Below are 26,971 nucleotides of genomic sequence, written 5' to 3'. Positions count from 1 at the left end.
GGGCTTTTGTTTTGTTTTTTTACATTGACAGACATCTGGGTCGGAGGCGACAAGGGGAAACAACTTGCTTCAACCATAGATCGTGTATTAAATAGGAATTCAACCTATTTAATAAGAGATCTGTGGCTCCAACTTGCTGTTTGGACTGCAGTACTCATTTTTGGATACGTAATTACTACATTTCGCTCCTTTTAAAGTAAAATGGGCAAACAAGAACAGAAGTTACAAATCAGAATAGAAATTTCCAAGGAGGACACCACAGCACTGATGTCAGAGAACTCAATATTTCAATTTAGCATGTTTCCTTAATCAGATCATCATTTTATGATAAATGACAGTAAATATATTATAGATTTCTTTTTTTTTTTTTTTTTTAACAAATCCAGTTACCGATCCTCCCCACTCCAACCAAAGTATGTCAAGTCCTTCCAGACATTTCTCCATTTCATTTCTCCTGAAAACAGCGTGCATAAATACTCCTGTTATTCTAATCGGAGGCTGTGTGCCACCGCGCGATTGGCTGATCGCTTGATGACTCACTTCAACAGGCTGGTGTGGGGCTGGCAAGGAGAGGGTGGGCGGGTGGGTGGATGGGTGGGTAGGTGGTGGTGGTGGTGAAAAGGGGAGCAGGCAGGAGGCGGTAGTAAAGCTCTCTCCCACAGCTTGCACGCCTGCCTGTGCGCATTGTTGTTGTCAGAGCACGCCGTTTTGTCACACACATACACACACAAACACACACCATAAATACTTGCAAACTTAATCTATACACACTTTGTCACTGTTTTTCTGTTCAGCCATGGTTGCCTTTAGCCAGACTTGAGGAGAAACACAGAGCCTGGAGGAGAGAGAGGGAGAGAAAGACTTGTGCTGATCACAGAGTCTGCAGCCCCCAGCCTTCCCTCTGTTGCTGCTGCTGCTACAGTACGTGTGAGAGGCAGAGAGGAGGGAGGAGAGGCGGCGGAGGCAGAGCAGAGCTGGTGTTTGTCTCTGAGACTCGGAGGGAAGAGGAGAGCGCTGTGAGCAGAGCAGAGCAGAGCAGAGCCAGTCAGTCCGTCCTCTGGTATGTGTCCAGTGTGAGTGACTCAGTCCAGTCCCTGCGCACACCAGGACTCCGACACCAGCCACAGGAACAGGTGAGTCTCGTGATGAACTCCTCACAGTTGTGTATGGTGATAATTTGACTTGACACCTCTGATATGATTATTAATATGATAATTTCGCTGATTTTTGGTGCATCTATAACATGAATGTGTTGATTTAACTGAAAGTTCTCCTAAGAAATGAGGCGTATCCATCATTAGTTCTGCGTGTACGTGGATGTGATGGATGTGGGTGTTTTTTACATGTATGTTTGTATGTGTGAAGGCTTGTTTACCTCTTGACTGACAAGTGAAAAAGACCACCGGGACTTGGGGGAGGAAAGCCTCTGATTGAGGAGTGAATCCATCAGATTTCATCCCCGTTTCCCCCCATGTGTAAATCCATGTGTGAGTGGAAGAGAAAGTGGGTGGAGTGGGAAGCAGCTCTGCTACTGTTATCTTGTTTAGAAACAGAAAAAAAGAAAAGACGATGAAGACAGTACCATCGCAGATGCTGTGGCAGATTCTACAGTATCTGATGGAATGCAGATTGTGCATCCGTGTCGGTTCATAGTGTTTGTGGACACAGAAATTTATCGACAACTGTCGGGGAAATCTGCAGGTGTTTACATTTGCTTTTCTTGAGCTTAGTGTGAGCCTTTTGTCTCAACTGCGCAAGAGAACTACTGCATCCATCCCTAGTCTTTGTAGCACTGACAGGAGGCGATCACTGTGGCGTAAGCTTGTATCAATATTCTCAGTTCAAAGTGTAATCCATTACATAATATGGTGTTGGAGCTGACACCTAATCATAGATCTGTCTAATGAGGAAGACTGTGCGTGATGCAAGATTTTTCTGTAATACTACATGTCATATAAAGACAAAATGTTGCTAATTTGGCAGATTTTGTTGCACATATGCCCACTATTTGACAACATATCTAAAAGTGATTAATTCATCCTATTTAAACCTCTTTTTTCACATTTTTTTTTTGGCCATGACTAAGCTCAAACTTCATTATTTTTATTGTGACAACACCTGTCTTCTGATCTACCATCTAAACGAAACATTTCAGAATCCAGATCCTTCTCCTCCATGTTAGTACGTACCACTTGTCGCTTGTACTGTTGCATCCTGGAATGTAATTTGTGCGTAATGGCAGCTCACTAGTGTTTACCGCAGGGATTCAACAGCAGCAGCAGATTGGTCCAGAATCATTTCCTTCACCGTACAACTTGTTGAATCAACTTCACTTCTTTTGAAGTTTGCCTGTGAAGTGAGTCTTTCAATCTGCCATGACGTACTTCTTCAAGCCCATATGATTTGCGTACAGAGGGGGCAGAGAAATACGAGGCTTTGAATAGGACCATATGGCTGAATGAGATTTCACAGAGAGACATTGTCAGCGTCTAGATGCTTTAAACCCCTGAGCCATGACCGTGATCTGGGGTTGCCATTGAGAGTGGGGGAAAAAAATCCCCTCAGTGTTGTGGATGCTGCCGTTTGTTTGCCTCCGACTGTCAATCTGTCACTGAGTGTGATGTGGAGGAATCAGCCCCAGCTCCCCATTGACCCTGCCACATCCCTTTATCACCCATCCCTCAATATATCTGTCCATCCATCCATCCAACCCTTCATGTCGCTCCCACCGGGCTTCAAATGTTTGTCTCTTCACTTTCACCGAGCACCTCCCTCCCTCCCTCCGCCCCCCCACCCCCCCGCTCCACTCTGGTCGCCACAGAAACGGCTGATTCAGGAAGGGTGGGCGGGTGTCTCAGAGCTCTTGCTGCTCTGCCCCATGCGGTGCTTTCACAGTACATTTCTGCTTCTGTGCTGCTTTTATGGCCCTGATATGCTGACAGTTCAGGTGGCTCTGTCAGATGTTATACAATTGTATCAACTACACAAAAGCTGTTTGTTCATTTCCCTCAAAGGACATGTTCAGTATTTAGGGTTGCGTTGCCATTCATGTTCAGCTTTTCTTATGACAAATGGTACAAAACACAGGAAACCTCTTCATTGCCCACTGACAAATTGCTGGGAGAGGTTTACTTTGCTGAATTTGACTCTGACATAAATGCCTCCTAACTGGTCGACTAATTAAATGTTGAGTTGGTCCTGAGACTGCGGGCCTATTTTAGCTTAAACATATATGACACTCGAGTCAGAGTCATGCTGTGTGTGTTTAGAGACTACACAGAGGTGATTAATAATGTAATATACCATGACCGAGTCATTTAATAATAGATATGCTATGACCTTTCTCTTACGTAAGGTCGGTAAAGCAGGATAAGAGCGATGGCGTGCAGAGTTGAAATAAATAGATGGAACTGAAAAGAAAAATCTTGGATAAATTACCCCCTTCTAAACCGTGTATTACAGCAGACCTCCCACTCAAAATACAGTGAGCGCCAGATAAAAGATTTTTGTAATTACAGCTGAATTCATCACAAGTGGCTTTTTGTTTTTTGTGTGTTGTGGCTTTATCCATTTTGTTGCATTTTTAGGATAGCTCCGGTTGCCATGGTGATAATTTGTACAGTAGCTTAAAACAGCGCCTTTTAGAAAAGGCTTGTGAACAGGAAATGAAACCTGCATTTGCAACGCAGTCAATTCCAAGCAGGACCCCATGAGCTCGTCCTGCTGTGCCTGATTAAATTAAAATGGGAATTTGTATTCACTGAGGAGGTAATGGTTATAAGACTGGCTCTCTGTAAATTGTTGTGCTCCCTGAAAATCAGGCTGTTGATGTTTTTGTGTTCATTGTACACATTATTGATCACAGTCGTACACTTTCTACGGCACACTACCTCTGACAAATTAGTTGCAGCAAAAAGTTAGTTGCAGTTAATTTTATTTGACTGTTTACAGGAATGTATAACAGTTTCTAGTGAGTCTAACCAATATTAATTTAAACGACTGTTTGCTCTCAGTTTATTCAGTGAAAATGTCTCAGATTATGTGTTTTCTTTTTTTTATATTTTATAGAACAAAAAGATATAAATATATGCAGGCTGCAGGGATTTTTCCACCCTGCAGTGTTCAGCCATTACAGTCAGTGGTGACGCAGCCCGAGACTCACACAGCACACTGCAGACCCGTCACAAGACACAGCCAGAACAAAGAGCACACACACTGTCATCTCAGTGAAGAACGCAACATAGATGATGACACAAAAGTATCTTTAACAATACATCACAGGGGTGTAGATTGGAAGGGGGTGACATTATGATGTCATGTGCTGAGACCCTCACTCACCCTTACCCTGCTACTTTTTATGGACACAGTCACTGTGGCACTGGAAGCCTCAGGTTGGACACCTTTAGATCGCTTTGATGTCTGTGTACCTTTTCATTCTTTCATGGTGAACTTGTGAGGTTCTAAATGCATGAGGAGGAGTTCACAGATGACGACAACCACAGCGTTCGTTACTTTGATGTTGTGTATGTGACTGCAGCCTTACTTGATGGTTCAAACTCTTAACTAAATCAGACAGGTAAGTTTATAAAAAAAAAAAAGGAATCGGACACTTATAAACAATGAAGAGGAAAATGTAAGAGTTTTGTAAATATATTTATGTAGACTCCAGCAAAAGTAGCAATTGTTTCTATGATAGTTACTGGGAATCTAACTAAAATGAACTGAAAAGATTTTTATTGTAGAAATTAAATGCAGAGTTCATATCTATTAATAAATTGTTTTAAAATTGAATGAATGAAAAACTGCTAAAACCAGGCTTGTCCTGGAGAGATAGGCTGACCACGTGCAAATGACACTTCAATGCATTTGTTCAGTCCCCCATAGATTCAGTACTATCAATACTAGCATCAATAGGATCAATACCAAAAACAATGGATCCATTACATATTACATAACATCCAGGGCCGATGAATGTTCTTCTTAGTGCTGCAATATTTGCATCTCTGCCACTGTTGTGCCACTGTGCTGCACAAACCCACTGAATGTACATTAAAAGGGTGTCAGTCAACTGAATATATATATATATATGTATATGGTTATTTTTAAACAGCACTAATTACAGTCTTTTGGAATAAAATGATTGACAAAATAAAGCACCTGTGGGATATGCCAAAAAGTATACCTCTTGAGTCTGCAGGTAACCCAGTCAGTAGGATTAATGTTAATTAGAGGGTTTTTGAGGGCCCATCCCATGCTGGGGCCCTGTGTACTTAGTTCCACTATTCGCCTCATTGGTACACCTCTCTTGAGAATGTGACAGATTTTTCAGTAAAGACATTAAAAAAGAAAGCTCTGCCTTCCTGCCCCATTGTCACGCATTATTCAGGTGCTACAAAATAAAAATAAGTTTAAGAAGCTTGTTTGTCTTCAGAGGGTCTAACATAGCCCTATAAACCAACTAATGCTACAACATAGAGTAGATCGAAGCAGTAAATGTTTGTGCATCACAATGGGGAAAAATAAAACTGTCTGCGAAAGATCTACAGAAAGAAGGAAAAACGGCAGCAAGTATCCTGTAATACCACAGACGGTTGGTCAGCATGAACCTGATTTATCATAATAACAAAGAGGCACTATCATGGATAATAAAGGTAACACCAACCTTTAAACTGGCTACCTGGGACTACAGTGTATAAATAAATCCACTGCAAACCACAGGATCCTCAGCCACAACCTGTTTACCTCCTAAAATGGAAAATAATAAAAACTGTTAAAGGGTAAGTCTGCAGATAGTCTGTATTTTTCTTGCTGTCAGCAAATCCCACAAAAGTAACAGTTGATCCTGCTAGCATGAACAACTGTATTACCTGTGGAACAATGCCTCCATTTTTGCACCAGGTAATGTGGTCATGCGTTGCCATGGACATGGGCACTATAGTTTATTTTGAAGCAATCCTGCATAACACCATCCTGCAGCTGTAAATAGTCACTGGAGCACTAAATCTGCAGCTGAAAATAGTCCCCAACTGAACCCCTATTCATACAGAACTAGTATTACCAGGAGACCCCATTGATTTAGAAGTGACCCTGTCATGTCTGTTTCATGCAGTGCATTCAGACAAGAAAAGTCAAGACAAGAAAGTCTGTATTTTACTTTCACTTCCTGACATTATCTCCCAGACATGGTGCTAACAGAGCCTGCTAAGAGCAGCTAACAGTTAACCATTAGCTACTTTAGCAGCAAGTAAGCTGTCCATCAGGAAAGCTCTGTAATTAAGTTGACGCAAAACACCCTGAGGACATCAGAGGGGAAACCATAAAATGTGATCCTATTCACCGAAATCAGTGAATAAAGTTATAAAGTTGTGCTTTTGTACAGCTCCCATGAATGGACATATTCTCCACTGGGTCATGAGCAAGATAGCGTTTAATTGGACACAAATTTAAATCATCAACAGATTTTGATAGTTTTCTGGGAAAATACAAAGTCTGAAGTATGATAATACTTGAAAATATCTACAAAACAACTTAAAACACAGATTTTGACTGCATGGAAACTTCAAGGCTTTGTGTAACATTAGCATTTCAGAATCTGAGCAGATGCATTAAAACTACAGTGTTACAAGTAGAAATACACATTTACAGCTTATTTACATCAAGTATCGGATGCTTTGTGGCTGTACTTGAGTATGAAAACCTTTTGTTCTTCCTAACCTTTTCTGTCATCATCACTTCATATGGCCAGTCTCACAGCACAGCTGTTAACTGCTGTTTAACATATTATGAACTGCAATCAAATTTAATATTTGTTCAGTTGTCTGACAACAGAAAACAGTTTAATCTAAATTACAACCCCAAATGAGATGCCAGTTCTGAGATGCACGGGACTAATATCACGTGACCATGTCATGTTATGACAATTTTTACATGGCAAATGTCAGACATGGCAGATCCACACAGGCTTAAGATCACAAATGCCCTCCATAATTATTGCAAATTACTAGAGGTCCCCAGGTAATACTAGTCATATGCTAACAGAGCTTAATACACCGTTTACTCCTGTTTGATTACTGTAATGTTTGCTAAGAACTACAGTGGCCAGCTGTTTTAGGAAATTGTAAAGCCTTTTTTTAAAAAAAAAAAAAAAGAAAGAAAGAAAGTACTTATTTGTGATCTAGTTTTACTTTTGCAGCAGGAACTAATGATTTTGTAGCTGGGTGCCATAGAAAGGGTAGGGAAGTCTGAAAGTGGACAGAAAGACAGCCTAACACATTCTGGGCTTTTATTCTTTGACAACAAAAGGGCTGAATATTGCCAGCTTTCACCTTTAAAATCCAACATTAGAAACTATCAGAATCTGTAAGAAACCTGCCTCTGACTTGAATAATCTGAAATAAAGACGTTAAAACGCAAGTTATTCAATAAAACCCGTAGCTTTTATCCCACTCAAAAGAAAGCGTTGGCTTTACTGTTTACATTTTAAAAAAAGACACAGAGCTATTACCTCAAGACTGACAAAATGGTGACTAAAAGAACAACTAGTGTACCTCATATGTCTGCATTAATAGTAGTATTAAATGGGAGGGAGCATCAAATCCAGACATGGTTGTACTCATAAAAAAGATTTTAAAATATTAGCAGTGGAACTTTTTGCTCGTGTAGAGAGATCGATCTCCTTTGCTTTAGTTAGCAGATTGATGATTATTGAGTGTTTCTTCCTTTATTAACTTTACTCTGACCACACTCAGCAGCCACTAAGATTGATTTTTCCAATAACTTGGCCCTGTCTTTTAACTGGACTATTCTGGTGAAGGATTGGCTAATGATCAGCTGTTGAGGAATATCTTAAAAATGTTGCCACAAGGAATTAATGCAGTAAGTTAATAAGTTCTTTGGTAATCTTGGCTGTGGACGAGTGGAAAGTGACCATCTGTTTGCTGCCCACAAGCTAAAAGGAACAAACTCAGCCTAGATACATTGAGAGGTGATCTGGTGACTCACTATATATATAATGTTTTGAGGGCACATGTTCATTAACACAATCAAGCTCCTGTTGAATTGGTTTTATTTAGTCTCAAAATAACACAGTCTCAGATGATCCCTGATGACAAGCTCATCCAACATCTTCGAATACCCATTAAAGTTCTTAAGAAGGGAAAAAAATCATTATTTCAAGAAGATTGCTATTCAGCCAAAATTAGAATCACTGCAAAATCTGCGCAAAAATACTTTTTCATTTGCAATTGTGCCGTCATTTCTTCTGTGTCTTCTTGTATTAGTCTTGTAGTCCGTTGTTCCATTGTAAGTGGGTGATTTTAGAACCATGAAATAGCTATTATTTTCCTTGACATTTGACATAATAGCTAGAAAGGGTTAGTTCAGGTTTTTTTGAAGTGGGGTTATATGAGGTATGTACCATAGTCACTGTATTACCAACAGTAGATGGCGGTCAGCACGCCCCCAGTTTGAAGCAGCAGCAGGAGTACCAGTGTAGGAAGTGTTACCTTGCAGAAGACAACAGTTAATTTGTGTTATTGTGTGACTTTGGTGAATCCAAACACAATAACACAAAAACAATATACTGGATTCAACAGTAAATCAGTTTCTAAAATTATTTTTATCTCACTTTTAATAATGGTGAAGACTCTCCAACAACTCCAAACACCACTTGAGTGCTCCTAAAATATCTGCCCTCAATGTTCCAGTCACCCCCCCACCCCCTCACATAGGACTATTTGTGATCTTATGGCCATTTAAGTGACCCTCTTACCATCCTCTTTTATCACATTAGCTTCCTGCTGTATTTTGTCTTTAATATAAGAGGTATCTCCTGAATCATTTCCATTAAATTACTTTGTCATATTAATAAAGTACCTTTCCACACCCATGTAGGTCCTCTAATTGCTTCCCATTCGTTGTGGGCAAGTGGCAACCTCTGGGGCTGACAAATTTAGCCAACGCCATATCATTTGCCAAAGCACAGTTCCTCATGTGGTCACTTGAAGCTGGCTTCAAAAGTGGGTCAATCCCCATAGACCTCAATGTTAAAATGCTCAGCTTTACAGCAGAAATAAACATGTTGACAATCTGGTTTGGGTCTCTAGAGATACTTTTTCCATTTATGAAGACTGCACTGGGGGTGATTTTCTATTTAACCCACCTATTTCTATATATTAAGGCAGTTACGCATGAGTAAAGGCATGCCCACTTTGAGTGACAGGTTGGCGCCATCACAGATGGCCAGCTGCTAGGTAGCTGCTACATTCGGCCGCCTCAGCTACACTCATGCTCCACCTCTACGCCCATTTTTGGATTAGCTGGGAGTGAAGTGGAGTTAGGTACTGCCAAGATGGAGATGGCCAGAGCCTCCGCACCGAGAGCTTCAGAACAGCTCTTCAGAAACCTTACAATGATCTCACAGAGACTTTGTCAGTCTTTTACAGTTTATGGCTGTGAGTCATTACATAATTTATTTTTCAAAAGCATCTAAACAGGTCTTTGGAAGTCAACACAAAACACTGCTGTAGCTTTGCAAAAGATTTCAAACAACCTCCTTCCATTAAGTGATAAATATTAACCAGGCCAGAGTCAACCCACCTTTTAAAGCCACCATCACATCAAAGATGGATGAAAATCTGTATGACCAGGTTTTGGCATGGCCCTTGATCAGCCCATCCTCAGTTGGTCAGTTGTGCAAGCAGCTTACTCAGACTGATATGTCAGTTTAATTTTAGCCGGTGACCCCTAGTGGTTGTAGTTAGTATGACAGAAGTATAAGTAGTGAGAAAGTGCATTTGGAGGAGGTGGTGTGGATGGGGGGCTCAAACACACAAAAGTAAAGTGAAACAAAAAATACATTTGGAGTTATTTAATGTTCTGAGTAACTTAAATTTTGTCTTGGATGTCACTTCTGTCATTTGATGTAACATAGCTATTTTAACCCAAACTATGGTCTTTCCCTAAACCTGACCAGGTACATTTTGTGCCTAAACCAAACAACAACTATATTGCAACATAAACCACATGTGTAATGAACGCCAGTTATGTCACGTGACTTATGTAATGGTCCATTAAGCCTGTAGCTGCAGCTACTCTCCAGCGGTAAATGACCTATTCTATGATGTAGCGATGAAGATGTGTTGCCCTTGATCTAGAAATTGGCCCTCTCCCCTTTTACCTTTTCCCCTTTTTGCATTTTTAGCCAGTTGTCTCAAATCTTCATTCTTTTACCCCAAAGTATGACTGATCAGAGAAGAGTGTCTGGAATTGAATTTTGTTCAGTCTGTACCCATCAAGTCATTTTTCTTTTCTGAAGCAATATCCATAGTTATTATGCTGCCTGATATTAGTTTTTAAGATTTGGCAGGCTAAGAACACCCCTATGTTTTGTTAAATGGAGTGTTCTGAGCTTCACTCTGGGTCTTCTCGATAAAAGTTTATCTAACACCTTAAAGGTAGAAGCAGGTACTGTTATGTGCAGTGACTGAAAATCAAGCTCTTCTTGAAGTGGGTCCTGGATGATTCCCTGCGGCTGGCTGCTGTCTGATGACTAATGTCCTCCCAAAGCGCCATATTAAAGCCCCTTAATTGGTTAGAATAAACCAATCATTAACCTGCTCATTAAAGCTTATTGTAGTGCTGAGACCGCTGTGACTTGATCAGAGCAAACTTCTTATAATTGTTCCCAAAGCTGAGTCGTGGTCCTGTCTCATCAACACCAACGTCCTGACTCACTTTGGTTCTTTAAAGATTCCTCAGCACTTAGTGTCAGGGTGTTTCTGCGCTAACCTCGCTGTTCTGGCCAAAAATTCCCATCTGGACCCACTCTTGCTGCCATCTGCTCCTCTGCTCTCTCATTGGCCAGTCCGTTCGACAGCTGTGAGGCCTCCAGTTCAAGATGGCCCCCGCACACTTCTTATTTTTGTTGCACGAAAAGAAAAAAGGAGGTGAGCTGGAGGAATAAAGGAAGATGCTTCAGAGAAATTCATAAAGCCCCGGGTTTAAACTCGATTCACCACAGTGCGTTTCTTTTTAGCGGCGCCGCACTCAGCAGTTTCCACCCAATCTTTGTGTATCCCTGGAAGTGCTGACTGGCTTATGATAGGGATCACTAAGAGAACAATATGCAGTTTATGCTTAGTCAGAGAAAGCCTTTTTCCCCTAAATTAAAAGTTACATCCAGAGAGGAGTTGAGAGACGTGGACAAACAGGAGGCTGCTGTCACAGTGCAGGTGTATGGATTATTGCCAGGGGACAGTTACAACTGAATGTAAATGCTGCTACTGCTGCTGCCGGTGGTGGTGTTGGTGTTGATTGTGGTGCTAGTTTGGCCTCACTGACGGATGGATACGAGGAGAGTTAACTCCAGGGGGATCATCTGTGGAGCTGCTGTGCCCCGAGGTTTCGCATTCACTCAATCCTCATACTAATGGCATCATTACTGGGCTTCTGAAATAGCTTTTTCCTACTCACCAAAATAAGTGCGCACACACAAGTAGCACATCACCCACTCACACGCACACAGAAAAGCTCACAGATGCACACAAAATATGATAATAAATAAAAATAATTCTAATACTTGATCAGATAAAGTAGAAAACTTTAATGATTTTAAATGGCATACTACTATTTAAAGTAAGAAAAACGAGATTTTACTACCTCCATCTTACATTTATGAGTGACTACTGCATATTATGAAGTGTGAAATGTACAAAGAATGTGCCTTTCTGTGATGCCAAGTGAATTACTGGAGTATATACCATGAGTTCTTCCCTTTTCTCACTGACATATCTTCCTCTACCCTCATCTCGATAGCAGGGATGATATGAAAGGATGGAGGAACTAGCACAACATGTACCTGCCAAATAGGTCATCTTTCCTCAAAGCGTTGTGTTTTTCACGTTTCACTGCCACATTACAGCTCTGCCTTTATATAGTAAAGGGACTTATAGAAGTTTGCTTTGTATTATTAGATCTTTTTGATCAGATAACATAATGCACTGGTATAATGGGTCTTTATTTATGGCTACATCCTTTTATAAATGTCCTTTAATGTCACATGGCAGTTGTGAAAATAAGACAAGGAATATTACTTATTACCACGTAGTTCCATGGATCTACAGCAAATTACTACCATAGGGACTGATTGAATAATGGTCACTGAAAATCAATTTCTGAATATATAAATGCGTTCCAAGCACATTTTAAATCATTGTCTTTTGTTGGATTTATCATCCTTTGACAGTCCAATAAGATCAGCTGCAGGATCTAACTGCTAAATAAAATGTCTTGCCTGTTGGCCAGCTGATGCCTTTCAACTGATTAATCAAGTATGCACAATCTGACAAGAATATAAGCAGCAGAAGGTTTATCCAGCTTGGATGATTTATTCCCCAACACCCTTTTAATGGACATGACCATTATTAAAATAGTACGAAAGTAGTATTCACCTTTCAGGAGGGGATACAGGCCTCAGCACTAATTTTTAAAAGTGGTTGCCAGGCTGGCAACCAGGCTTTTTGTTGCCAAATCTGAAGATATGGTTGCATTTTTAGCCACCTTATATTTTGAGTAATTAAGATACCATGCAGCTAATATGCAATTATACATCAGCTGAATGAAATGTGACATAAAAGTATCCATCCAGCTCAAAGATGACAAAATGTTTCATCTCCCAAGACTTCGCAAATTTCCTTTTTGTTTTACGTTCAGGTTCATGTTGACGGGTTTATCAAACTTTTCTCCTCACAGTGCCCCATATACTGAGGCTGTTGGATGTCTGTCGGCACCAGTTTGATTCCAGCCTCTGGCCATTTGCTGCGTACCATCCGCTCTCTCTTCCCCCTTTGCTGTCTTCTCTTCAGGTGTCCCTATCAACTAAAGCCAAAAAAAGCCCCAAAATTAATCTTCTAAAAAAAGGAAGGTATTAAAGTCTTAGATTTAATTCCCAGAAGTCTTAAATATTTAACACTACAGACATAACATTTATGGCAGGGTGTTAAAATCATGTTCAAATTGCACCATATATGTTTATATATGATGTGTCCTGTGATATTTATGGATTTTAGTAAGTAACTGTTAAGTCTTTGTTGTTGTATTTGTCAACAACTATAATTCCACATGTGGGCGCTCATCAGAACAGGCTGGTGTATAAAAAGATGAAAAATAACTTTATAATAAAACAGTTGTGATAATATAACAGATAGATAGCTAATTATATATATATGGATGGATGTTTTCTCTGGAGCAGCATTAGTAATGTACAGCAAAATTATATTAGAACTCATTAAAACTCACAACAAATCTAAAATGTCAAAAATTAAATCATGTTAAGAACTGACTGGTTGCTCTGTATATTCAGAAAAATAAATCGTCCTTTTTGTGATTCCTGGCATTACAATACTGAGTGAAGTTTAGAGAGAATGATGAACACAGACATCAGTCTGTCATCCTGTCCTCTGCTGCTCATGTGATTCACCGCCTGCAGGTCTCTGCCTGCAGAGGGAGGAGGGGCTGCTTTGTCTCACCCAGCAGTAAGGTTACAACTATTTGACAACATTTTAAGATTCGGTGCAAACAGTTAGACAACATAGAGACAGCATTCGCTTGTTTGTAACAATTCGCTATTGACCAAGCTAACGCACTGTGCTTGTGTGAAGCATGGTGGATGGATGAGACGGTGGACAGAACAGATTAAAACATCACCTTTGACAAGTTTATATGTTTCTGGTTTTTGATCAGATAAAGGATCCAATGACGTCAGAGCTTATCAATACTCCGGTCCTTACTATTTCCATTCCGGGGCCCGTTTAATACCGTGTTTCAATAGTTTCCCCAACAGTTAATTTACCTAGTGTCTGTGGTTATGCAAAAAGTAAAGCAACATGTCTTTTAAAAGAAGCAAAAATAAAGTTTAAAATGCACAGGATGCCCTTTACTTCTCACTCCAAGCTGTTCTGGAAGGTTTCTTGCTCTTTGCCAAATCCAGCAGGCATTTTACCAATTGGCATGTTTTTAAAGATGGCAGACCTGAATCGATTTCCAGGTCACAGAGAAACGAAAGGACAAGGATGTATAAATAAACAGCTGGAAAAAACCCATCACCCTGACGGCCTGGATTCAAATCCAGCAGGGGCCTTTGCTATGTGTGTCATCTCCCTGAACCTCTCATTTCCACTCACTCTTCAATTTCAACTACCACAAATGCAAAAACTTTAAACATTACAGAAATAAGGGTTTATGATTTCACAGGAGACTATATTGCTTTCACTTGCATCATAATATAAATATTATTCTCTCTTCAGATCTTGAATTTATCTTTTTCACAGTTCCATCTCTCTCCTCAAATCAGTCTCATGACTTCACCTGCAGCCCTTTTCAACTCTGATACAATTCAGATTGCATGATACAGTGTGAGATATACTTTTTCTTATATTTCAATGGATATTCCATCTTGGCAAAAACAGTTTATGATAAGGGCGGTATGGCCGATGAAGCAGCTCAACAGACTATTTGTATAAGTTGAGGAGGCATTATCAGAGTAGTTTAGGACTCATTAAAGGACTAACATGTAACAGTTTCCTTGAAAAACAATGTACAGGCTCATATTAATATAACCCCTCAAAATCATCACTTATGACTTAATAGAAATGTGTTGTGGTGGCTGTATCTGCAGAGACCCTGCGCCTGTGTTCCCGTATTTTCTTCATTATCTTGCTGTGCTTGTGATGTTTCACCAACCCAAAACGTGAATCTATAGACTGCATTTTTGAACTATTTCACAAACTGCTTTGATACTGGGATAGTTCTTAGGCACAGCTCGGCATTGAGCTAAATGCTAACATCAGCATGCTAACATGTTGATGTTTAGCAGGTATAATTACTACCTTGTTCACCATCATTGTTTAGCGTGTTAGCACTAAGGACAAAGTACAACATACGATGATAGGAATGTCATGAGTTTTGCAGGTATTTGGTCATAAACAAATCAAGAATGTGGTAAAACTTTATAATGCAGTACACTAAAATGTGAGTAGTTACTAAGGAACAAACAAGGAATGAACGAGGAACAACCTGATACTTAATGAAGCGCTAATTCCTGAAAAACTGATTTGAGAACTGTAGTAAATAATGGTGAGATGCTGGAGAATTGACTGGGATTTACTATATTATTACTATACTGAATCATTAGGTAATAATTAGTTCAGAAATATCTGTGAATCACTGTACTGACCACTTTCTTCATGAGTCGCTTCTGATTAACTACGAACCAACTGCTGAGTGGCACAAACTATTGATGACTCATTAATTACTAATTACTTCATCATTAGTTACCTTTTTTGGGTCCCTTCTTGTAAAGTGACACATTATACTGAGTAGTTACTAAGCAGATCCTCAATACTTTATGATGACTTACCGAAAAAAGTGATTATTATAAGCAAAAATTTTGACCTGAGGATGGCTGTAGATCCTTTTGGGGCCATGAATCTCTTCATGACATTTCATGGTAATCCATTCAGTAGATCTGAAGATATTTAAGGCTGGAGAAAAGTGTTCAACCTACCGACAGACACACACAGCCATCCTGAGAGCATTGTCCCCAAAATAATCCTCCCTTTTATGGAAAGAGCTAGAGGCCTTGCTATTCATAATTTAAGTTGGTTGAATTTTAAATGTTCTAACAGGATAATTTATGTTATGTATAAAAGGAAAATTAAAACTACACCCTAGAGATGATGTAGAAAAAGTCAACAATGCCTGCTTTGTCCATTAAATCTTCCACTCCCATGAGGCTGCCGACCAAAATCTTTGGTTTCCTCTCAGAAGTCCTGCGTCACTCTACACGGTTTTGACGAGATGAGAGTGTGACGCGGGCAAAGCTGTTAACTATTACACCTCCTTTGTGAAAACCACACACACTCAAATACGTCTGCCCAGTAGATCCTCTCTATCGCTGCACCACCTGCCTCTCATCAACCCCCTCATCAAGCAGAATAAGATCACTGTTAATCCACTTGTCTCAGCCCGGATCGTACCAACAGCGCTCCCACTGCAGAGCTCAGCTGTTCCCTTAAGGCTTCCTGCAAGCCAAGAGTATAGAAAGGTGCTCACAGCCTACACACTGCCTTTATGCCTCTCCCTCTCGCACTTTCTTTTTCTCCCTTTTATACACATATTTATCTTTGCTTTTTTGCTTGTATTGTTTTGTTTTTTCTTATGTGAAGGACCAGGTTAGTGAACTTCAGAAAGTCAAGCACATACAGGAGACACTTTCTTGGGAACAACTTTGTATTTTTTACTTGACTATTTCCAATATATGCTGCTTTCTACTTTAACTCAGAGGGAAATCTTATACTTTTTACTCCACTTCATTCACATCTCCACTAAAGTTACACATTATTTTTCATTTTATACAAAAGACATATGTTAGGCTTATAACATACAGCACATAGTTAGAGATCACACCAATGATTCCCAACCTTTTTGGCTTGTGGCCCCTCACAAAAAGCAGTGAATTGTTATGTTTCAGATGTCTGTGAGTTGTTAATCTCTATAAACAGATATTGGCATATGAATATACAGAATCTGTTGGCAAGGGACAAGATATTGGTATCAGAAGTTCTTATGATTTCCATTTGCTGTCAGAGCAGTCAGACCGAAAGAGGCAGAACTTTTTGGCCAAAATGCCGTCTCTAAGCCATCGGCTATTGTCTGGCTATTTAGCTTTTTAACTTTTAACTTTTTATTATTATTATTATTTTTTTAGCTTATTTTATTGGATTGGAGATCCACATATCCATCAAATATTTTTTTCATTTTCTTAGACAGTTTTTAAACATTAAAGATGGTTTGAAAAATTCAAAGAAAAAAGAGGAATATACAATAAAATGGCCAATTTCAAGATGCAGTACATCACTTCACCTGTATATGAATACACAACTATAACTATATATATATATGTATGTGTATGTATGTGCAACTATAACTATATATGTAAATATCTCTCCCATTTTACCATTTCTTATATACAACATCAATCTTTACACTTAATCATTTAAATTATTTAAGTCATTTAAACGGATGGTTTCGTTCAAAATAACTGATGCTCAAAGAGGTAGAACTAGTATTTCACAAAACAGCAAATATTAAAATAATAATAATAATAATAATAATAGTAATGAATATAGATTTGTGCATCAGAGCTTTGACTTCTTAACTAACTGTAAATAAAGCAGTTAAAGCTAGCGCCACCTCGACCAACTAGCCACAATGGTAGAATACTACTTGACATTTATGCGTCAGTATTATTAATCTAATCATGTTAGACTTTTGATACTTCAAATACATTTATCTGATAATTCTGTACTTTTACCTAAGTAGGGGTTTGAAGGCAAGACTTTTGCTTGTACTGGAGTATTTTTTTTTATGTTGTTTTTGGTATTTTTTCTTAAGTAAAGTATCTGAGTACTTCTTCCACCACAGGAGATGTGTAGGTTTGGTTTGAAGTGGAGACCATTGTGTGAAGCATGTTGTTGTGTGTGTCCTATCCTGCTGTGTGGTCACTCAGTCCCATGGTACAACAAATCAAGCCCCGCCCCCACATTTTAGGGTTGATTTGTATTTATTTACTTCCACTGCTCCCCACCAGCTCTGTAAAAGTTTCTCAGATTATGTTGTTCCTCTGGTGGCGGCTGCTGATGCCTGCCATCTCATCTGGCGGGGGAGTTATAGGAGTTATTTTGGCCGCAAAGTCTTCCAGAGGACCATCAGGGGAGATCCAGTACCAAAGAGGTAATTGAATTTGAGGTTTCAGCTAATGATTTTTCCAACAGCAGGACGTTCCCCCCTTCTCCTGGGCTAACGGTGTCATGCATGGCCTGCGCGGAGCGTTGCACAGGCAAGTCCTAAATCATCCAATAATGGCTTTGGAGAAGCTAAGTACCTTTTACTCTTTTTAACAGGTGTGATTTAATAGCACTTGTTAATCCATACATGTACTGAGCTTTCCATTTTGTGTGCAGTCTTATAGGCTTCGCTGAACAGATGTTTAACTAGATTCATTGCCTTTGGACAAGAACTTCATTGTTAAAAACCAATTAGGGGGTAATGAATCTCAATGAGCTCAGGATACTATATTATTACTTCACACATGAATACATTCGTTGTTTTATTTAGGTTATTGTGTTTTTAATTACTAAGGGAATTTGGGTAACACTATTTGAAGGTGTGTGCATAGGATTAATTAATGTTCATGACTGGTGTCACTAAGTTTCATGCCGCCAATTGTGTAAGTTTAAAGCATAGTTGACATTGTTTAAGAGACTCATTATGACCACTATGTTATGACTACTTGACATTATTCAAGCCAATTATGTCAAGAACCACTGAATAACAATAGATGAGCTCGGTCCAGTCACGTAGATGTAGAAATCTCTGAAGATGACTGGAAGAGAGTTTGTCAAGATACACAAAGCCAGACAGTTAACACCAGGTTTAGGCTGATATGATTAAAATGCTCTGTCCCTGTTGCATTGTTTTGATAATAATAAATAAATAAACTGTCAGGTGCAAATAAAAAAGTCATTTTATGCTCACTTCAGGCTAAACACTGTATTGCATCGGCCTGGAAGACCACTGAGGCACCTACAGTTGGATAGAGGTTTAAAAAGGATGGGCATTTTATTAAATATCTTGAAAATTACCTACCAGGATGCTTGCTGAGTACTTCAAAATGAGAATATTGTGATGGTTTTTGTTTTGTTTTATTGTTGTGTTTTGTTTGTTTTTTGGTTTTGGTTTTCAATGTGTATGTGGACCTTTAAGTGTATCAGTTATGTGTTATCTTTGAAAAACCCAATACATTTTTTTTTCAAGCTAATAATGTCTTTGTCATGATAACCTGAAAGTATCAAACTTAACGAAACTATTAATCTTTATGTTTTAACATTATATTCTACTGTTATGTGGTTGGTTTTGACAGTGGTCATCATAAAACCTCTGTAATGTGTTTTAATATTTATAATAATATTTTCCTTGACCTCAAGTAAATTTTTACATTTTGGATTTGTCGTAAAGATGTCATTAGGTTTTATTACACTGTCAAATGCTTTTATAACAGTAGCTTGTTTATTTATTGTTAATTTACTCAACTGTAGCTGGCGTAAGCTAGTTAGCTCATTAGCCACCTTATTATCTGGCGCAGCCCAGGATTGTCAGCAGCCAAACCCAGCAAGAAAAACCACATTGGTACTGTATTCCCTGTCCTCAAACGGTCATCTTCATCCTAACCCTTTTTTTTTTTCCCCGAGTTTGGCTCCTGGCATTCCGGGGTAGATTTGGCTAATTAGATGGCGAGCTCCACAGTTCACCAAACTAACCAGGCTAACTAGCTAATGGCAATTACAGTTCAGCAGACAGCGTTTAGCCCACCAAAAGTAGTGCCAAAGTAAACTACCTAACTGCTTTCTGTCCATCTGGTTACTGTAAATCACCCCAGTACTGTAACCCTACTCTGTTGTCAAACTGCCCTCATTACATTTAATGGCATCTTTTTGACAAATGGTACCACTTTAATTGAGGTGAAGGAAAATATTCATGACACACTTATAATGGTCTCATGACGTGTCAAAACCAACCACATATGACAGTTTAATGTCATGTTAAAACAAAGCCAAACGGTTTCTTTAAGTCTGATAATGTCAGGTTTCCATAATAAAAACATCTTGAACAACATCAACTTTGCATTAAAAATAACATAAGTGAGAGAATGAACACAAAACATGGTTATGACTGTGTCATGGCAGTCCTATGCACACCCCTTCATATGAAACGTTATGAACTGTTGTATCAGCGCTTCCTGATAAGACCCCGTTAAGCCTGATGTGTGAACAAGAGCAATGACTGAGCTTTCCTTTTTTTTAAAGAAATAATCTTCCCCTAAAATGTAAAATATTGACATCTCCACCTCAACTTACACAAATACATTAGAATTAGCTTTAGAATTAACATCCACGAGACTAAATTGATAGTGAAGTATTTCTTGACTATCTAAAAGTTCTTTTAAGTATAAACTTTGTTCCACTGTCTTTTGGCCTGGACAGATTGACAACATTGAAGCTGCAGTTAAATTTGAAACCTGACAACTTCAAGGCTGATTGGTCGTCATTTGTAGTTCAGTCAGGAACAGACATTTCTCCCCTTGGACCCCTTGTCTTCTCACCTCCATTGTTATCCTTTTATCCTTTTTCATGTTGCTCTGCATAATATTCATCTCACTTTCTGTCTTTCTTTCTCCAAATCTTACTCCGGCATCTACCCTCCATTAAATTATAATATATTTATTTCTCTTTCCAGCTTGGAAGCAGCTCTTATCACAAAATGAGTGGGTATCATAATTGCTCCTCTTATCCCACCTCAGCTCAGCCCACTGCTCACACACACACACACACACACACACACACACAGTCGTCGTCACCGGTGCTGTGCTGTAACCCATTTAGGTGCGACATCTTGTTGTTGCCCTCCAGCTGCACAGATTCACAGCTAATGGCCACCAGATTTTTCTCATTAGTTAATTATGTTTTGTGATAAAGTCTACAGCTTTGAGCTGTTAGCTGAATGCCTTTTAGGCTAATAGTAACTGATCACCTCTGCACACACACCAAAATTGGCCTTTTTTGCACTTGTTGCATTGTCATTATGCCTGACTGCATCCTTCATTCAGCCCAGACAAGCTGGTGTTTGTCTTGGTGAACTCCACTGAACTCTTTTGCAGCCTCCCATTGCAATATGGCTGAGGTCAGAGGTCAGTAAAAAAGAACAAGGCTCTATCAGAGATAATGGTGGCGCCCACTGGTCTATATGTAATCATACTCTTACCGGTAGCTGTCCGATATCATTTTCCTCTCAGCCTGTAATTCCAGCCTTCCAGTCATGGAGGTGTAAGTGATTCACAGATTTACATGTTCAGAGGGAACACCTGCTGCAGCTCCAGTCCATCACATGCATACACAGATTGGTTCCTTTCAGAATCTCTCTCTGACTCTGACTTGATCTATTGAGATCTGATCGATTTGTCCCATCTCATTGTCTGCTTCTTTTTGTACTGTCACAGTCAATTTATATTTCTTTGTTCGCTTTGGAACGACTCTGGCGTGAGTCATTAGATGTCCATTGTTGTTTGCATTGCTGCACAAAAGCACTGGTTTTCAAAAAAAAGCGCTATAGAAATGATGGAGGGTGTCAAATGAATCATGCTTTCAGTGGCTACTCTCTCCACTCTTTAGAATTTGGGTTGGTACCCAACTCCCCACAGTCAGGACTGGGTTCCCTTTTCTTTGAACACAAGGTTTTAGTAGCAAACAGATGTTGGTAGCTGGTGGTTGATTTTCCACTAGAGAACTTTTTCTTGATTTTTCTTTTCTCTGAGTACACAGTTTTTCAGTGCACATTGAGCTGCTGTGCTTTTTGTTTACAGCACAATGATACATGAACTCGTAGTGCTAAAATGATATTTGAGACAGCACTCAGCTTAAATCAAACCTGTTGGTTCCATCTGCTGTTTCTTAGAAAATAGTGTGAATACCAGAGGCGTGTGGTGAAATTTTTGCCTGGGTAGGCAGTAGCCTCAATGTGGTGTACTGTACGTCCTTCAGTTGACACAGCAGTCCAGGTTAAAATTACACGTTGATAGACAAAATATAGTCTACATTAGTTAGACTATAACTCACCAAACATGCCTCAAGCCAACTGCAAAGGAAAGCTAATGCACAATCAATCCTAAACAATGGACACATCTAGCTTGTGTGTTCAACCAGTACTGACTTATATAACATAATAACATCAATAAAGACAAAGAGTCATTGTGACAGGAAATGTGGAAAATTATGTTTGGCAATGTGACAGGTCACATCGATGAGGCCTTTTAAGATTTCCCTGTAAACCTTTACATTACGCATGCTGATGTGTAGCCTGAGCTGCTCATCCAGGGTCATGTCAGTGTGACTCCGGCTGAAGGTTTTTGAAGGTGTGGACATGGGTCATTACTTTTTTTTATACTTCAGCAGAGTTCTTGGATAATTGTAACATGCTGCTGCTGCTGCTGGAGGAGACAGGTAGGCATGGAAAGCAAAAAAAAAAAAAAAAAAAAAACAGCTTACATGTTTGGCCAAATAGCCAGCCCCCTGTGTAATCATTTGCCCGTTCTGTTGGGTAAAATCCTGCAGGTCAGGTGTTGGTTTACCATTAGCGACCACAGCTCTTCTTTCTTCAAAAGACAAGACAGGAAGAAATATCAATGCTGACCACTGCTGTTTAGCTATCCATGCTAAAAAGTGCAAGTAGCTGTCCAGGATGTCCAGCTGTCTGATTCTGGAGCTATGCGCAATTATAGTCAAACTATCAAAAAAAGTCTTCAATATCAATATGTCACAACATGGCATTAGCTCACTCACAGCAACTCGCATCAGAACCATGGATTTACTATTACAAAATGGATACTGGAACCAAACATAGCACCTATTCAGTCCAGACTTGCTCACCTAGTACGTACGCCAAAAAAGGGTTTCTAGCTTCGGGTTTACTTCTGCAGTATGAGTCCTACTGGATAAGCGCAATAGTGATTCTCCTGTCCGCGACTTCCTGCTCAGCCCACAGATTTTTAAATCATTTTTCTTGGCTCCAGGAAAATTTACATATAAAAATTCTTGGAGCAAAAATTCATTCTAGAGTCATGATTGACCTTGTATGCAGTTTGGGGTGTCATTAGTTTTCCAGATGTCACTTTTAAAATGATGACTTATGGGGAAAATGCTTTTTGGGATAAAGAGGAATTTTTCGCTGCAGTTGGAAGTTCTTCTGAGTGGCTACACAGTGTCTAGTCTCATGTAGCCAGACCTCCACAGCGCTCCACACATATACATTCTGTTGTAAGGGAAAAAAATAACCCTGCCTCGTTTGCATGTCTTTAAACCAATCACAAACTTCTTGGGTGGCACTAAGTCCAGGATGCAGTAACACTGTTGCTGCAAACTAGTGTTGAGGTTTGTTTTGGTGTAACATTTGCACACCAGGAGGCGAGCCCTGGCATTGAAATGACTACATCACCGCAAAAGAAAAGGTAACAGCAACTAGCTTATTTATGTTCATACTATTAGCCACCCAGGCGCTAATTTGCTGTTTTCAGTGTTTAGGTTTTAGCTCGGAGGTTGTTCTTTTTTTCTGGGGGACTTATTCTGACTAGTTTTACTGGAGAATGTGTAATGAGACAAATTATGAAAAATGAACATTTTAATTAATAATTAATTAATCATACATAGAAATAATGACGTGTACCACCCATACTATATAATGATTCACCTCATCATGGATGCACCGCGAAAGCGATACGTGAACAGTGGCTCAGACAACTTATCTCCAGACTGAGGGACAAAAAGACATCCCTTTCGTATGTGCTGCAGTTTACACATGCATGGAGAGCAGTAAATGCTTCCCATATGGCAACATCCACATATTAGTCAGCCCTTCTGCGTTGGTTTAAAAAAAACGTTTGCAGCCAATTCGCTGCCAGTGAAAGACAGATCATGGAAATATATTGAGATTTATAACATTATTTCTGGAGAGAGTGCTGAGATTGTGAAATTCACACAGTGCTATCACGTCGAAGCCTAGTGGGTATCAGTCATAGACGTCAGAAAAGAAAAAGACTTTCTTTACTTAGCGCTTAATAAATTACCTCTTCTATAATTTATCATATTAGGAGTGTGTAGATACTGCTGTTTTAAACATGTCAATGTCAGTGCTGGACCTACCTAACTCATGAGGGTACCTGAAATTACCAAGTAACATGATTCATTTTTTAAAATGATCCATAATTATATCACTTTTTTCCTGTAACAAAGTTCCTCACAGGATCATACAGTATTTGTACTGCATGTGTTGTACCATGTTAGCTGCACGTATTACAAAAGCCAATAAATCCACATGTATGCAGTCTTATTTACTTGTTTAGGTTAGTTTTGAAAAAAAAATCAAAGACTGAGGTTATCCTCTCAAGAAGAGCAACAGCTTCAGCTATTTCAGCGAGTTGCTCAACATCATAGATCATTATATTCAAGTAACAAAGCAGCCTATCAACTGAAGGAATTATGACAGGAGCCAGGTGACGTTATTATGGAGCAACACAGTCTGTACAAACAAGAGGTCAGGCTGGATGGATGGTTCAACAAAATGTTGGTCTTTAACACCGGAGACTGCCGTTAGTTTCCTGTTTCTTGCCAACATTCAATGGTGGTTTGTTTTAACTATATCTCCCTAACCTTAACCACATTATCAGTGTTATTTAAGTTCACTTTTCACAAGAGCTACAAGTTCAGTTTGCCACATTCACTATAATTCATGAATTTTGAGTTCACTGTCTCTAAAAATGAACTTCTTCGCATTATTTCTTCCATTTTCTCCTACGGTGTAATCTAGTTGTACAAGTTTGTCTAGTTGTTGTTGGGAAACAAAGGTAGCCTGTCCTTTACAAAATGCTGTGAGTTTAATTTGGGCAGCGCAGCTTAGCCGCTGTTGGCTCAAGGTCTTACCCTTTGTTAATGATTTCTCATTCACACACAAATATTTCACAAAACTTGTCGGATGCTTCAACCTGTCACTTTTTTTCCAGTGGAATCTGTACTGATTTGTTCCTAAAACTCCTTCAGATATTCATATGAACTGGTTTCAGCAGTACTGGTAGCTGCATCTGAATTGTCAGTTGCACTAGCCGTGCCTGGCTGATGTTGCATCGCCATGTCAGATATAGTAAAATGCAGTGCACAAAAGTCATTAAAGCTACAACATGTAACATTTATGCATTAAAATACCCAAAACCACTAGACCTGTTATTTATGCGTATGTTGAGTTGTGTACTTACATTATCCCAAATGTTTCCAACAATGTTCAAACCCAGAGAAATCCATAATTTATTCAAGGTAACGTGAAAACACAGGATACGTCAGAGAGTGAAGAAGAAAGTCTGCAAACATGACTAAACATACCTCGTCAGTGAACATAATTTGTCTGAGTCAGACTTTTAGCAATGGTGGTTGTTTAACAATGAAGAAAACAACTCCCATGATCCCACACTACTTCACATCATCATAAAACTAAGTCTTTTGTCACACAGATACGTTCAATTCATCGTACACCAAAAAAAAAAAGTGCAAGTTCAAATTTACACAATCTTTTAGCACATTCTTGTACAACTCTGCTGTTTATTGCTGTAACCATGACAACTGAGGTCCCCTGACCTTAATCAAGTAATTTTAACCCAAACCACGTTGTTTCCCTTAACCTTGCTAAACCTACACCCAGCCCAGAATATTGTTGCATCATAAAACATTTTTTTTTTCTTCTGAAATAATTGGCATATGATGTTTCCCACAGATGGGGCATCAGATCAAAAAAAAATACACAATAAGTGGGAGAAAGGAGAAGTCGCTTCACTCAAATATGCACCTAGTTTTTACACCATTGCATAACTCAAAAGTTGCATAATAACCTATATAGCATGACCCTTCAACACAGGTTAAATTGCAGAATAAAGTGGTGCTTTGAATCAACCATAAAACACATCAGACTTCCCCATTGCTTTAACCCTGGAATCCATCGAAGTAATGGAGCAATCTGGCGAAACAACAAGCAATTTAAGGGGTTCAAGCCCTTTTCCCTCACAGCATCAAGACGACTCAGGGATATGCCCGACCTCTAATGCCACGGAGAGGCTTTCAGTGCTTTTACTGCTGAAGTGTTGTTGCATCACAGGAAAATGGCACATCTATATGTGTGTTCAACTTCTCTCTGCCATGATGTTTCATGTGAAGAGACCAGTGGGAGGACGTGTAAAAATGCATAGCAACAGACTCTCCTGTTCTGTCTCTCTCACACACACTCACACAAGCACATTAACACACACACAGACAAATAAATACACTCCTGCACAGATATAGCACATGTGTAACCCCCCCCAACATAAGGCTCTGTGGGATAATAATGGACCCATATCAAAGATTACACCCGCAGGCACATGATGTAAATGGCATCACACAAAGGGAATTAGGCTCAGTTTGTGAATCACCAGCAGCAGTCGAGGGTGAATATGCACCTCTGCCTGCTCAGCTGCACTTCTCGCACAGGTCATGATCTTGGTCTGGAAACTAGAGATGCACAGAGAAGCCCTTCGACCCCCAGTTAAAGGGGACATGGCGGTGAGCATCAAACACTTCATAAAACTTAGAAATAATGACGGGAAGAGATAAATGAAAGGTACAGTATGAGAATGTGGAATTATATGTCAGTATTAAATCATTTTATGCTTTGTAGTACAACAATTGCATTGCCAATGAAAACTGGGTTAGAAAATAAAAATTTTGTGTGACTTCTGCTATAAACCACACCCCCTTCAAGAAGAAATATCTCTTTCCATCACATTATTTGTGCTTTCCCAAATTATGCGTTAGGATTTAGCTGCATCCCTACTGGAAACTGATAATCTGTTTGTGTTGCCATTTCAGACTCAGTCACTTTTGAGGAAGCTCTCACCTCTCATCCTCATCCTTTCCCTGTCGTCACACCTGATCACGCCTGTCTGTCATGTCATTTGGTAAAATTACAACAAAAATGGGGAGGCTCGTGAACACAGGCAGTATCCATTTCCCTCGCTGAGACGCAGGATGGTGCCTGTGCAGCGGCGTCGAGTGCGACTTGCCTGTTGAAACCCTGCAATTCTATTTCAGGCCATCCCACACACAGTGGGAGAGGAGCAGAAATGTGTCACCCTTTAATTACAGCTTTTCAGGTCCTTGTGAAATTTTGTGCATCTGTAGGTAAGAGAGTCCTACTTTGGATTTCAGGAACACACCTCCAGCAATTAGCACATCAGGGACATGAACAGTAGATTATGCGTGTGTGTGTGTCTCTGTGTGTGTGCTTT

The 26,971-nt window shown here is 39.5% G+C and overlaps 1 protein-coding gene across 1 annotated transcript in view; it reads left to right on the top strand.

The window, feature by feature from the left end:
• Positions 1 to 677: 677 nt before the first annotated feature.
• The window catches only part of LOC146325061 (prickle-like protein 2), a 52,018-nt gene continuing 25,724 nt past the window's right edge, over positions 678 to 26,971 (top strand). The window contains exon 1 of the mRNA XM_084720792.1: positions 678 to 1,133. The gene's annotated coding sequence lies outside the window, so the exon portion shown is untranslated. The remainder of the gene's footprint in view (positions 1,134 to 26,971) is intronic.

This window comes from Lutjanus erythropterus, chromosome 6, assembly GCF_056507025.1.
Source record: "Lutjanus erythropterus isolate fLutEry1 chromosome 6, fLutEry1.hap2, whole genome shotgun sequence".
Lineage (NCBI taxonomy): Eukaryota > Metazoa > Chordata > Actinopteri > Lutjaniformes > Lutjanidae > Lutjanus > Lutjanus erythropterus.
This window is presented reverse-complemented; position numbering and strand designations above follow the sequence as displayed.